The following is a 16,050-nucleotide window of genomic DNA, read 5'->3' as shown; positions in this document are numbered from 1 at the left end:
ACCTATGGTGTCATTCTAATATTTCATCCTAGCAAGATTTTTTTTTCTCCCCCTCTCTCTCCATATTTTACATATCCTCCTTTCTAAACACTTTCATTTACTTGACCACTTTGAGACCCTCCTCTTATGATCTTCCCTGCATTCCTTTCTCAGTCCTGTCTCTGCCTCTGTTTCAAAGTTGACTTCTTGCATTTTGCCTCTAAGCTTACAAAACTCAGGACAGGTCCAAACTTCAATGCAGCACTGGCATGTTCAAATTATGAAATAGAAGTACTACTGGAGACAGCTGTATCTTTCCATCCAAATCTAGAATAGCCTCTCTCACCAACCCTGTATCATTACAAGTACACTCACGCTTCCCCGCACAGTCTCTGCATTGGTTAGAAGGCCCTGTAGCCCGGCCACCACTTTGAACGGCAACAAAAAGGAAGGAAAAAAAAAAAAAAGAAAGGAAGAAAGAAAAAAGCACACTTGCAAGTTCTAATGCAGACAAAGCTTCAGATCCAATATTAATTAAAAATAATTATTTTTAGATCTTCTGTGAAAGACCCGACATGTGCAAATATAATTACACAGCATTACCCAGTGGTTGCAATCATCCCATCCCTACCATAACTTACTTGGAAGGGCATCTGTTATATTGAAATGTGGAACCTTGCAGTCCCCTCTTCAGTAATGCTTGAAGTCCACATCAAACACTGGGGAACGAGTACAAACTGAACCCAAGGGAACATGGTTTTCAACCCTTCTGGTGGCATCCACTCCAAAGCATTCTCATGTTAATGGTATGTAAATAAATGTCTACTGTGCATCATCTGTATATACATTGCACACAGTCAACTGCATATAAATTACACAAAATCAGCTAAACAGTCTTTCAGCTGAAGTGCAGGTAACCATTCTTACTGCAGATGTTCTCATTAGAGACTACTGAAGAACATTTGGAAAGTGTAAACGGTTCATATTTCATTCTTGCCAGGGCCAACCTTTTTTTTTCCCCCTAGAATTATTTTACACAAATACATACAAAAAAACATTATACAGCACTAAACTGCACATTTCTTTAAAACAGGTGTATTTTCTCACTATTTATTTTCAAAGCTGTGTGGAAAAAACTGTGAGAACAAGACCTACTGAATGCTATTTTGTGGTTATTTATTACAGAATTCTATCACAAGAGTTGGGGAAGAACATCCCCCTCAACAAATATTTTGCCAAAAGCAGACATAATGCAGTTCACTAACATTTTTGTTCTTCAAATTGAGAAGACTCATTCTGAAAGATTAAAGCATTTAACACTAGCCCATCCTGGAACAGTTTAGGAAGGCTATCTGTTTGCTATGAAACCCTACAAAAGACTCACTTACCACTTAGCAGGCATAAAGTTAATTACCACCCTAATAATTTTCTGCATTCTACCCATTTGCTTCCCAGTCTAAGCTTAATAGAAATAAAATGCAACACCTAAAACTCCAGTAGCTTATAGCCTAAAAGCAGTCAGTTCCACTGCTGAATAAGGATATAGTTCCAAACACTTCTACTCTCAATTAACTGGCACTGATTAAAGACTCAGCTGCATGAGGATTCTGTCAAGACTTCAGCCTCTGAAATACAAGCTTCGATGCATGTCCTGAAGAACACGCGCTTTTGTATAATTACTTTAAATAAAGCGGCACATACCGGCAGAATCCAAGACTTACTGAAGTCTAAAACAGCACTTCCCACACTGCATTCGGTACTTGCAGGTAGTGCAAACTCACTCATTCCATTTCTCCAATACCTCAAAACAGGTCGCTGATTCTCCCGGGGGAAAATAAATACCCCTCTGCTGGTGACAGAACATAGGTCTGCCTTGACCCCGCTTGAGTCGATGCTTACACAGGCCTGCCATACTTTCCCCTTGCAGCGACCCCATTCCCTGCTTTGAGCCAGCTGTGCCACTCCAAACCCTTGAAATAAGCCAGGTCAGCTAAGTAGGTTAGCAGAATTCTGTTTTTTGTTGGGTTTTGTTGGGCAGAGAGTTGCTGAGTCTTCTTTTTCCTCCCCCTCGCCCTTACTAACTTAGAGTTGAAGCACATCACCAACGGTAAGAGAACACCAGTTCCAACTGGTGACAGCACAGAATTAGGTTGTGGAACCACAGCCTGGAAAAGAACGATGAACGACTTTGCCCAAGTTCATACATCAAGTCAGAAACAGAGCTGGAGAAGTCACCTGTGTGCAAGTTTTCCCCCCTAGCTCGCATTACAAGATGTTCTTTCCATGAACAAGAAACACCTGCAATCCCCCTTTTGTGGATATCTTGGTGTGCATGTGCACGCTCTTTAAAAAAACTTAAGAGGAAACAGAGCCATTAAAAGAGTTTTAATCCTCTTCAATCAACAAAGTTCTCATTTATAAGTCTATTCTACTAGTGCTTTCAGAACTTAAGACAAACAGAACCAAAAAAACTCTTATGTTAAAACCAAGGCTATTTGTGCCCAGCATTAGTCAAGGCACACACAATATGATTACACATTAAAATAATTAGAAAATTAATTCTGTGGGCCTTCTTTCCCTACATTGGTATGGGATAAAAGTTGGCAGCTCCAATCTTTGCACTTCCTGCATAACTTTGAGATCTGGTACATAATTATTTTTATTTCAGAAGACTTTGATAATTTTGCTATATTACTTAAGCTCCTCAATTATCAGATGCACGAGTCTTACAAGAAACCTGTGCAATACCAATTTTCAAGTATATTGATCAAGTATTCAAGTATTGATCAAGTATATCAAGCAGAAGCAGAGAAGCAGAAAGCAGATGTAGAGAAGCAGAAAACGTAGTAAAGTTCTGCTGCAAGAAGGAATCATATTCCTAACATTCAACTCCACAAGCTCTGTTTCTTAGTAAGGTATTACCCTGCAAAAGACTTTCATTCAGCTCATTTTCAGTTTTCACCACCCTCCTCTTGGAGATGAGGGTGAAATTGTTACGAGTTCTGAACAGAAGCTCCAAAAAGTGTTTTACGCCCACCCCGCAACATACTGAACCAGAGAGCTGAAACAAATAACCGCTACCGCACCGGGCGCAGGTTGGGAGGCATGCCCGCACCGTTATGTGCGCGCTGAGGTTTTATGACACTTACAATTACACATCTTGCAGCAAAATCAGATTCAAGGAGACAGAAAGTCTAGTCAAATTGGGTAACGTACCACTGCCGAGCACTGTGAGAACAAATTAAACCCGGCTCTTCTCTCGCTGAAAGCGATACCCCGGCCCTGCCCAAGCCCTGGTTTTTCACCGTTCTGGGGGCTCGTGTTTGCTCACGTGGCTGCCCGGTGCCCGCGGCGGGGCTCCCGCAATCGCACGCGTGGGTTCTAGGCACACACGTTTTTAGGTCTCCCGGATCTCGCCGCGGGCCGCAGGGCGCTCCGAAACGGGGCTGCCGTCTGGCGGCAGCGACAGGCGCCCAGGTGGGCTCCGCCTCGGGCCGGGAGCGCCCGAGGGCCCGGCCAGGCCGCGGCGGCGCAGGCCGCGGGGCCTCCCTTACGTAACGGGCGCGGCGGGCGGCCCCGCACTCACCGGGCTGCGGCGCTCGGCGGCGGCTGCGCGGCCGTCGCGGGCGGCGGGCGGCGGCGGGGCCTGCGTGGGCTCGGGCGGCGGCGGCGGCGCTGGCGGCTCCTCCGCGCCCGGCCGCACCGAACAACTGCGCAGCAACCGCGGCCGCGCGTCACTTCCGCGCGGGGCGGCGCCGGCGGCCGAGGCGGGCGGCACGTGCCCGGAAGGCGGCGGGCGGCTCCGGGGGGCCGCCCGGTTCCGCTCCGGGAAGGCGTGCGGGGCAGCCTCGCTTCCAAAGCATAAAACAGCAGGAATTATGAACACGCGAATAAACAGCCAGGCGGCTCCCGCCGTACCGGGGATCGTAGGAATATACAGGAATATATGGGACCATAGGAAACATGGTGACAACATCGTAATGACCCCAAACGAGCACTTGCAAGGAATTAAACAGGCGTAGACACGAGATGACAACCCATTTTGAAACGTGTGTGTCAGGTTCTCTCATACGTCTGCTCCCCTGTTACACACAGGTAAATGCACAGCCATTAGAGGAAATTCTGCCTCTGCTCTTAGGTTTCCCCTAAGCGAAGGCAGGTTTGCACCCATCATGTCCTACATCTGGACACTTTCTGTAGACGAGCTGTAGAACTGCTAAAGGTGGAGCAAGCTATATAGAAACCAGGTCCTATCAATGCACAAGCATGGACCACTGGGTTGTGACGTTTAGAGGGGCTTTGTGCCCTCCTGTTGGCACATTTTTTACCGATGCAAATCATCAGCGACAGTTTTGCTGAGTATTGTCAAAAGCACTGTAATAATCCCCTTTAATTTCCAAAGCAGAACAGAGAGAGACATACAGGCTATAGTAGTGCTTCTGGCAGAGTGAACCACTGCTCTGTTTTTATAGTGCTGTAAGTCTCCATGAGTCTCTATAAATAAAACGGAGAAATTGCTTCCTCAGAATTTAATCATAAAAATGCTATATAGAACCAGTTACAACTCCTCCCGCTGAAACTTTGAGTCAAGTACACTACTATAAGTAAATGCTAAGGTCATGGAAACATGTATCAGTGGAACATTTACAACTCCTGAGAGAGTTGTGGAGTAATATATTCAATTTTGTCCTATAGTTGCCACAAGAGTGAGAAGAATAACACTTAGAAAAGGAAGCCAATTAGTATTCTCCATCACTCACCTCTCGCTTTTTGGTGCCAATGTTTTGCTCAGGAAGGAGGAGCAGGTTTAATTCAGTGCTATGGAAAGAAAAGTATTACTATTTTGATATGTTAGATAAACAAGACTCTTCGTATTCACTTATCACATCCTTTTCCATTTATTCACTATCAAAATGAAAGAGTGCATTTGTTCTTATCAGAATGTCATCAGCTCCTGATTCCCCTGACTTCTCCAACCGCTGCAACTCAGAATCACTGCAATCAAGCAGAGCAGGAAGCCAAGAGCCTGAATCTCCAGTTTTTGCAGACAGATGTGGGCTCTGCTTGCCCATCTCCCAGCCTGCTCAAAACACTGGGCAAAACACAACCAAATAATGTTTGCTCCGTTTTCAAGCGTCTGCCTGCAAAAATCTGTATGAAATTGAAGGCAGAGGTGCTATTTACACATATGTTGATGACATGCTGCTACCATGGAAACGGGATGGAAGACGAAAAAGCCACTTTAGCTTCATCTTTGAAGAGCCCTGCTAGGGAGCAAACAAAATCCCACATTCCTGTAGGAGCAGAGTAATCCTCCCTCTCCCAGAATATACAGTATGCTCTAGCATATATCTGAGCTACTGTGCTGGATTTCAAAATTGCAATTAAATGGAATAGGATAACAGGTAGATATTTTGCTAAGAATCATAGCTCAGTATAACTTACTGTTTTTTCCTATGCTATTTACTGAAATGGTAACCATGAAATGTTTATCTCTCCTAGCCTGCTTCAAGTTATTTTGTGTCACATCCAAACACAAGGCCTGGCAAGCCTCTCCATGTACTTTTTTTTTGTCTTATCTGGGTCTTTGCTTTAACAATATATTGAAGTGCAGCATGCTGTAAGGATATGACTCATTTCCATAAAAACAAGGTGCCTGAAAACCATAAAAGACGCAGGGAGGTGACCACTGGCCCTGGAAGTTTTAAAGTCTATTTTAAATGTGAATCAGTGGGCAGCATAAACAGAACAAGTTATTCTGAAATAAAACATGCACCTGGTGACACTGCAGCAAGCACTGAAGGCAGGAAATCCAAAGGCTACACAGATGGCTCCATCACAGCTGTCTGGTGTGGGATCAAAATGGTTGAGAACACTTTAGAAAGCCATAGAGAATATGTAAATAGAAATATGGAACACTGTGAAATTACTCTTTGAAAAGGTACACAGTTCAGTTTCCATACCCCATTCCCCCCAAAGGCAGCAATTTCCAAAGTGAAAATATTTTGCTATATACTTTCTCATTTAAAATTGTGAAAAACTTTGCTGCCCTTCATTCATCTTCATCTTTCATTCATTAAGCTGATTTTAAGCATAACATGTAAAAGGAAGGAAAAGAAATCAACTTCTATTAAAAATTAAAACAAAACATTTCCTCTTGAAAAATGCAGAATTACTACTAAAATTTCAAAAAAAAATTTGGACTGTCTCGGTCTTTATTTGCCAGATATTTTCTGCAGATTTCTACCACACTTGTTTGCTGTGCTGAAGTGGTGACTTCGACTTCTTTCACTTTGTGTGTGTACACCCACGCGCATGCATATGTATGAACATTAAACATTTAGAACGAGTGTTTAAATTTCTTTGATATTACTTTGTTTTCTTCCATGCAATAAATCTGCTTCTTTTTTATATATTCCAGGCAAGAAACCAGTAATTCAGTTCAGACACATGCAGTCCAATTTATATCAGCTGCAGTTCTTACCTAATGCCTGTGTTACCACATTATTGGGAAGAAGTGTTGTTACTGCTATGCAGAAGAAAACACTGTTTGCAAAACTCTTGATTTTTTCCCCAAAAGCTATGCTATTTGATAGCTGAATGCCCTTCAGCTTTATCACTTTTCACGTGTTTAAGTGCTTCCAAATTATTAAAATTAGCAGCAGTGAGACTCTGCGCTGAGACACTTTCAGATGGTAATGCTTTACACACTTCTGCTCTGATAGACACCTGTCTCACCAAAAAACACATCTGAAGCACTTCACAGCTGAAACATCCACTAAAATTAATAAACTCAGCTTGACAGTTTCTAGTCCAAGTGCTTATAATGGTAGAGATGAAAGTCTTGAAGAGTTATTCCAGAGACACAAAATGATAATTATCTGCCAGACATTTCCATGACATTTTAAGAAAAAAGAGGGCATCCAGGGCTTTTTGCACTTTCTGTGGTAATGTTCACCTGTGATTTCCTCCACTTAATCCTGAGTCTGCTTGGAAAGTTGCGGCAAACCAGCCAAGTGCTGACACTTAGGTGACGTTAATGAGGACCTACAGAGAACTCGTTTCCTCAAGCACTAGTCCTAGAAGGAGTTATTAGGAGAAGTAGCTGCTCACGAGAAATGGTGCAAATAGTCCTGTGTGTTCACTCTCGGTTACCCCTGCACCCGAAACTTCTTTAGTGTTCTGCTTGTGACTGACACCAATGCCACCCTGGAGAGCCACATGTTTGATTGTTAATTAGCCACTAGCCCCAAGGCTGATCACAGCCATGAAGATCTAAGCACTGGGAAATGGAGATAGGACGTGTCTAGTTCAGACAATATTAGTATACTGTTCAGTGCAAAGTCTGATCCACCAAATTGGTGGCCTCTTTCTCATTTTAACTGCCATTCACCTGCTACCTGATCTAGATACAACCTTAATAGCAAGCATACTTCCTCTGTTTTTCATTATTTTTCTCTTTAAAAAGGCCCATTAGTGTTTAGTAAGATCCAAGGAAGTACTATATGAGGTTACACTCAACTGGTTTCTTTAAACCCTCCTTAAGCAGTTTACTACAAATCTGAGGGTAATAAATCTTATGAAAATAAGTAACAAACAGGAATGCCAATGGTCTGCGACTCACAACATTGTGTATTTCCTTGCATTTAGAAGTCCCTGCATTTGGGCATAGCGACACTCCTTGTAGCTGAATTGGTACTACTTTGTGCTCCCAACTAGACCCACTGGTCACAGACAAACCGCATGGTGAAAATGCAGAGCAGGCCTGTTTCTTAATGAGCATATAAAGCTTCTCTAAACTAGATTACGGCTGTTATTCTTTCTAAGGACCTTCTTCTCTCATGTAACCCGTACCTTAGAGCAAACACGGGACACAGATATAATGCATTTCTGTTAAATTTCAATTCTGTTTGAAAAAATAAAAATGCCAGAAACATCTGATGTGAACAGCCCCTTGGTGGACAGGTTTGCCCAGCTGTGCAGAATGGCACAGCGCCAGTGCCATAGATTTTTAGATTTTTTTGCCATTGCCATAGATTTTTTTTTTTTTAACAGCAGGACTTTCCATTTGTGGTTGTCGTTAGGTCATGGATATTGCTTTTCAAGCAATGCACAGAGATTATGTGCACCCACATAGAAAGCGGGTGCAGATTTTACTGTCCCAAAATGCAGAAAAAGAGTAATCACAGACGTCCCTCTAAACAGGACTTTTAGATATGTCCAGAGCAAATAAAGGCAAGTTACTTATCAGCACCTATTGATAAACTGCGTATCTTCTCAGGGCCCTATTTCTACCAGAGTCTCTATTTTGATAGGCAGTATCAGGCATTTCTGAAGTACTGCTGGCTCGTAACAAGTGTCTCACATAATGACATCTCCTCGAGTGACAGGGCTTCTCTATGCAAGTGAGTCATGGCAGGCTTTGTTACACTGGATCTATTCTTTCTATTAAACTGAATTTTAAAGAAAACAGCAACAGCAGCAATAAGCACCTTCCATGTACATTGTGCTTTCACAGCACTTACGCACATGACAAGAGCATTAAAGATGTAAATCAAAAACTATTCTCAGCGTTCTCAGCCTCCGTGAAAGCTGGGTTTATTCCCTGGTAAACTGAGGGCACTCAGCATATCACTGACATGAAAATAATTAGGCCACTGTCTCCATCCCTTCAATGTGTACCGTACTCTTTGCCAGTTTTTTTTCAGCTAAGTTTTGCAGAGATGATTCCAACAGTGCGGAATTATTTTTTTCAGCTTCATGATACAAGAGTGACACCAGGAAACAGATCTCCTATTCTTCCCTAGCTGGCAAGTTTGGGGCTCAGGCACAAAATGGGATTCCCATCCTGCCTTGGCATCCCTCTCACCTCCATTTTGTGTGAGGCTGAAGGGTCTCCAGGAGCTCAGTCAAGCCCAGTTCAGACTAGGGAAAGTGCATGGAGGTAAACTGGAAAGAATCCATCTGCAAAGCCTGAGGTCTGTGCTGTATTTCTGTCATGGCTGCATTACATGTGGAGATGATGGGTTTTATTTCCACATTTGCCTCATAAATGAAGTATAAATGAAACCTGACAAATTGCTAAGTAAATTGTTGGGGATACTTGTTACCATCTTGTGAAGAAAGGGCACTGCTGCAGGTCACCTAATTTACAGCTTCTTCTGTTGTCTGCTCATGAATTCGGGGCACAGGCTGGGGCTAAGAGCAGTAATGACACACAGAGGTTTGGGACAAAACCAAAGTGCAAGCCTGCCAGTCAATCAGCAGCACATCTGGCAGTGACAGCAGCCAGGCTTCAAAGAAAGTAGCTTCCAAAAATGATTAACGCAGTGCAGAAGAGCTAGGGAATTCAACCCAGCAAAAGGAAAGCCCGCCTGACTCAAGGAAACGGAACTTGCTGCCACCTGCCCATGTGCATTTTAAGGGTAATACGAATATTAATACCTTCCAGAATTTTTTATGTGCTTTTTAATGGGCCAGGCATTATTTGGGCATGGCGTGGAAGTTAGGGCTATGAATTTGTGCAAAATAGTACTCCATCCACAGGGAAATGCAATATTAATGAGAGTACTATGTGTAGCTCTTAGCCATTCCTGCCCCCACACAGAAAAAGCTAATATATCTTTATGCAAGCTTTGCAGAAGTGACTACCTCTATGCAACGTAATCACCTGAGATGAGATATTTAACTGTGGGAGTTAGAGCCATTATTTAGGTAAGCTGAAGTCAGTACTCTCTTTCAGTCAGAGCAATGAGTGAAGCCCCATTCTGGGTATTTCACAAGAAGAGAGTCATCTTGAACCACATTTTCAAAACACATCAGGATGCAGCAAGAAACCTGGATCCAGATCCTTTCCACTGAATTAGGCGCAGGATCACTCTCGGGTTTCTGTTTATTTTGTGGAGAGACAACAGTACCTTTGGAGAGGAACTGAAGTCTGAGGTGGATGGAGCTGTCTGGAGCTGCCTTTCCGTCTTCCAGAGATTACAGACAAGTCTAAAGCAATTGTATCACTGTCCTGTTGTCTAAATTATGTGGCTGAAGTTTGATGAGCTGAATTAGTGCCACAGGAGTATTTGAAAAGTGCCTTGGAGAATTAAGAAGCAAGATGCTCCTTAGGTTATTCATAAAATCAATTCCTCACTGCTTCTTTAGGTATCTAATATATTGGTAAATCTAGGCCTCTAGCTATACAAACAGCCTGCAGAAGCTTCCATGAAATCCTGTTATGCATTATAACCTGGCTGGCCTCACTTAGGGTTTGTCAGCAGTGGAATAATCATCCTGCAGTGGCTCAATGGTTGGCAGAGAAAAGGGCATCATGAAGAGGCTTTTTAGAAATCAAGTATCTACAGATTAGCAAGCACCTTTATAGAGTCGTTGAGTTTGAAGCCAGGAGCCCACAACAGATCAGCTAATCTGACCTTCCATAAACTCAGCTCACTACATTTTATGTAGCACACTACTACTACTTATTATTACTACTACTTTATGCAGCACGGCACGTTTTCCAGCATCTTGCCCCAATCTGAACAGAGAAATTTAAAAGAGAAAGATGAGTCAACAAAGGAGGAATTATTTACTGCACCATTGTATTGAAAACACCAGCTAAAATTCGTTCTCTGCAATCCAAGAAAGAACCTCAAAACTGATTTAACAGCTTTCATGTTCTGTCATGACAGAGATTTTATTTAGAGGTAGATTCATTTTAAAGAAAAGCAATTGAATCACATCATTTCTTGATCTGGGTAGATTCAAATACCTCAGAACTCCAAAATGTTAGGGCAGAGGTACAGATGGGATGCTGATAGGTTCATTGCAAATACTATGGAGAGAACATAGAGAAATGGATACCGGAGCCTTCTCTATGTAGATGCTTTGCCTGCTGCAGGTCCCCAAGGGGACGTCAGTGCCCGGGCAGAAGGGCCGGTCCTTGCTCAGCACGAGGTGGGGATGCTTTCTGTGAGTGAACGAGGCTAGTGCTCTAATTCAACAGAGATGCTTAAGGACAGTTCAGTCAGTGCCTGAAGTAAATCACTTGTTAAATCTACAATACTAACCATTAGATCCGAAACAGGGATAATTCTGAGAGAATATGATCTCTCTTTATATACTTCCATCTTTCTATGTGCCTACTCTGCAAATATTTTTCCTCTTATTTTTATTACAGGGGGCCTGGCGGGGGCCCCATTGTGTACAGTAATATACAAGTCTTAGCAGGAGGAATTCATGTCCTGAAGATTGTACATTCTTCTGCATTTTTTGCAGCTCTTCCAGAGTCAAATGACATTTACTTGAACAAAGAATGTTGGCAAAAATTGCCTTAATTCTTGTATATTTGACTGAACTGATTTATTTGCAGATATGAATGTTTACTGAACGCTATTCCAGAGCTGCATACCAGTCAGTTCACCTTGAAATACAGGCACAGCTGGCAATAAAGGCACACTGAAATCCTAATTCCTGAAATCACTCTATGTGCTCTTCTTGCTCAAAAGGTCTCGAAAAACAGCATTCTGCTTTGGAGCCAATTTATCAACCTGTTCAAAATAAGCACTTACCTGGTGAGTGGGTTTCAGATATGGGTTGTATGAACCCTTTTGTGCCATGTCTTTTAAATGATAAATTATTAGCACATAGAATGTCACTTTCTCTGCATACATACAGCCTTCTGTGCACAGAGCTGCCCAAGCCCCTGTCATTACCACACTACAAATAACTGAAGGCCTTTCCATTTGTAGTTGGTGTTAGGTCATGGACATTGCTTTTCAAGCAACGTACACAGCTTTTTGTTTCTGCTTAGAAGCCTTTTGCATATAAACAAGGTTTTGAGTAATTGATCCATACGCACGCTAAAAATCGGTTGCATATTGGCTCCATGCCTGGAGTTTGACTGTTCCCATCCTCTCCACTGTTCCCACTGGTTTCTGGTGAATACTTTCTGCAAGGCACATAGGAATTGTCGAGGAACTGTCTTTTAAGCTTTTGCATGTGCAAAGAATGTACACCATGGATAGCTTTATCCTCTCTAGATTCATCAGTTACTACATAAATTGGCATTTTCTGTAATATTTTTCACTACATCCTAATTAAGAGCTGTCTCTTCTAGTGCTGGTCCAACATACTAACATATGGGAAATACCTTCAGTGCTTCAAATAAAAGCATTTAATATATATATACATATATATTTTCTGGCGTTTTACAGCAACCTGCAAACACTTCCAGACCTGACACAATAAGGAAATGAAATGTGATAACATTTCTGTTCTGGGTGACTACCTTAGGCAGGTTTAGGCTGCTAGCCCCTGTCACACTGCTGCGCTGTCATGGGAGGGAAGGGAAACTTCTTAGCTCAGCCTGGCCATGTCCTTCCATTCTCTGCAGTTTGGTGTCTACACAAAGGCAACCCAGGTGCAGGCTGGAAGGAAGCCCCTCTGCCCGCCACAGCTTCCACCAGTCACACAGCCAAGACTTTTGCTTGGACACAGTGTGGACAGAGTAGATTTTCCTCTGTGTATTCCCTGATGTGCCCTCCTCTTTCTAATAACCCAGCAAGGTGATTGCTAATGTGAGGGGCTGAATTCTGTCTTCTTCCTCTAAAAGCTGACAAGGGTAAAAATGGTTCTGCTTCAGTGTTTGTCTGTAAAGTGCTGCTAAGTCAAGAAGCTCTACCCACAGCCTGAGCTCCTGCTGCTTAATCAGAAAGCATGCAGAGACTTCTAAGAGATGCAGGCATTGGAGTTTGTCCCTGTAAGAATCAGGAGTCAAGCACAAACACTTGCTATGCATGCCAGCACAGCTAGCACGCAGCAGGATTGCTCCCAAGAAACAAACTGCAGCCAAAGGCACTGTCCACTTTCTGACAAGGCACTTTAATACTCGGCTGCTGGAAGCGAAGGGGAAAATACGGCACCTAAAGCAAACCCCCCTGAATTTACATTGACTCCTTCTGTGAAGCAGGGTTGGTTTAAAAGCGAAGGCTCAAACAAATTTTAAAATAAGACACACAAAAAAGAGGTCTTCAAAGCCAGAGAGGAGATTAACAAATAAGAGTGAAATCCAGAACCCTGCTCCTGCCAAACAGACCTGCCAACGAGGCCCTTCACTAGCAGCGAAATGGCTTTCTGGTGGTGTGACCTGCCGGTATCTCTCATACGCACGTGGTCTTTCTCCTGCCAGTTTGTTTTTAATTAAACCCAAACAATAGAGACTGACAATGAAATCCCCAAGTCTCACCCAGAAAGTTCCTCAGCTCTTGGCTTATGGTGTGGATGCAGCCCCCAGCCTGCTGCTGGGCCGGCCACACTGCCCTTGCTCCTGCAGCCTGCGGGTTATTCGCGTAGAACTCTCCCTATCGTTTCCTCTGGAGGAAGCATCGGAGGGAACCGTTTTATGGACCACATGCACTGACCTGTCCGGAGCGCTCCAGCAGGCAGGGGCCAGAGGGAGACGAGCGGGAGGACGGTTTCAGTCACAGGTCAAGGAGCATCCTCCAGCTCTGCCACAGCCTTGCGCACCAGGACAAGCCTCCCGCTCTTGCTGTCAGTCTGCTAGAGATTATCCGGTGTTGCTCTGTTAAGAGCAAGACTCATTTTCAGCAGCCATTCAGGCTTTTTTTCAACTCTGAAACCTAAACCCCACAGCTGACCCAGCCACACAGGTGCCTAACGTCTGCAGTTGCTCTGAAAATCCCAATCTGCCCTGTGGACACGGCAGTCCGCTGCCTGCATCCCTGCCAGCCAGCACCAGCACCAGCGCCGGGGAGCGCCCGCCGCGCCCCGCAGCCCGGCTGCAGCGCGCCCCGCAGGGCAGCCAGCGCGGGCTGCGAACGGGCTGCGAACGGGCTGCAGAGGCGCCTTCCCCGCAACACCGCAACGCGCAGCTCACGGCCGCGAACCCTGCGGGCGGGTCGGAGCGGGGCCCGCGCGAGCGGAACGGGCGCGTCCCGCCAGGGCAGCCGCCGCCTTCCGGCCGCCGCGCTGACGTCAGCGGGGACGGCGCGGCCCGCGGCGGCGGCGGCGGCAGGAGGCGGCGGGAGGTAGGAGCGGGGCCGGGCCCGGGCCGGGGAGAGGATCCCGCGGGACGGGGATGGGACCCGCGGGGCCCGGGCGGCGGGGAGAGGATCCCGTGGGATGGGGACGGCGCCCGCGGCGGGCGCGCGGCTGCTCGCGGGCCCCGCGGGGCTCTGCGGCCGGGATTAAGGCCGGCCCTCGCGCCCCGCACGGCCAGGCCCGCCGCTGGGGGCCGCGGTCATTAACGCTGCGCCGATAACTGCAAACTGCCCGTGGAGAGCGCAGGGTTGCTTTGAAGGGTGGTTTTGTTAGCCGGAATGAGAACTGAAAAAAAAAAAAAAACACCACTGGATGTTGCAGTACACTGCTGGATTTGGTGCTAAAAAGGAAAATGACTGTCCTGTGGAGCAGGAAGGGAGCTTGAGGGGACAGTGCCACCCCTTTGCCATATTTACTTTAATCGTGTGTTACTGGCTGGAGGTTTCGGCTGCCAGTGAACTTTTATTGAGGCCAGTAATAAAAGAAATTGATTTATCTATTTTTAAATCCCATTCTTCCATGTTGGGCGCATCGAGCTAGCTTAAGAAGGAAACACGACTCAGTTGGAAATGATCCTGCTGAGTACCTGAGTTTGCAGCTCCTACTTGGTGCTGACTGGGATTGTTCTGTGCAATTCTTCTCTGTCTACATCCAGAAGAAGGTTCAGACACTTAAATTGGGTTGGAAAAGTGCAGTTCTTGCATCTGAAATTATATGCAAGGTACTGTACAGCTGCTGTAAACGCTCCTGCTGTTGCAGGCCGTGAGGCATTCTGTGTTCCAAGCAAACTTGATTTGCCTGGAGAAATGTTTTCTTCTTCCTTTCTTTCCTTTTATATTTGTTTCCATTACGTCTAATCATGCTGTTGTGTAACTGAGTAGGTTTAAAGGCAGCAATTTCCAGTCTAGCACTTGTGACCAAGCTGAAGTTCACGTAAGCGCTTTGATAGCTCTTATATTATGAAATAGCTTCTGGGATTCACAGGATTGCAGCTTAGTGAGGAAACTGGAGGCAGAGAGCACCACTGGGGAGAACTGTTCCTGCAGAAGTACAAGAGTATTTCCTTGCAAAGACGAGTCCAGAGAGGAGCAGCCCCTAGGGAGGCGGGGGAACGAGGCACTGATCACTCTTCTGTCTCTGTGGATGAGTGATGAGTTTCTGTTCCAGACCGTTGCCCTCTGTAGAGAAACCACTGCACCAGGCTTCTACCTCAGAGCCCTGGGTGCGTTTTGGAGTGCCGAGATGCTGTGGCAATGCTGGCCAGGATTAAAGCAGCACAGGAGTTCAGCAGTCCTGAGCAATGGGCCGTCACCTAAATAATGTTCCCAGCAAGGTAGTCCAAAAGCCAAGAGCGAGGAGCCTAAGCTCTGTTTAGGAGTACTTCTCACCATCCCACCGGGGCTACTGGATGCAGTCTCTAGTTGCACGTGAATGCAGTTGGTCATTACTGTGAGGAGGACACAGCTACAATAATATCCAGTAGACAGCATATATTCTTCCCTCAGAGAACAGGTTCCTAATATATTTCACTGGAAGAAAATAAAAATATCTCCATTCTCCTTCTTCAGTTTTAAATATACTTTTTATCTGGGAGGACCTCATCTGTCTATCAGATCTACTTTTTGTGCTCTTCTTATGACTTAGATTGGCTTACAGACTTCAGAATTTCTAAAAAAAAAAAAGCCAGCCTTCTTGAGGGAAGCTTAAGAAACACATTCCTGCTTTTGTAGCTAAATTGCAGTTGTGATTTTATTTATTCTTTAAACAATAGTCAGAACATCATTAGACTATTAGATAAAAGCCTTTCCACTAATACATACTATGTGTGTTCTCTTTGTCATGTTAATAAACTAGAATAAGTGAATATCATGTGTGGTAACTTGGATTTAATGTGGGGCTCTTGCCTGCTATTTCAAGCTTCATTTAAAACCTAAGGAGAAAGGAAAATCTCGCTTTATGGGCTTAACTTCTACTTGTTTACATGCATCTTGAAGGGTGCTGGTGACAGTTTGGAGGAAA

This window comes from Tinamus guttatus, unplaced genomic scaffold, assembly GCF_059628265.1.
Source record: "Tinamus guttatus ecotype Peru unplaced genomic scaffold, ASM5962826v1 Tinamus_guttatus_pri_ptg000927l, whole genome shotgun sequence".
Taxonomy (NCBI): Eukaryota; Metazoa; Chordata; class Aves; order Tinamiformes; family Tinamidae; genus Tinamus; species Tinamus guttatus.
The sequence above is the reverse complement of the archived record's forward strand: the minus strand, read 5'-3'. Positions refer to the sequence as shown.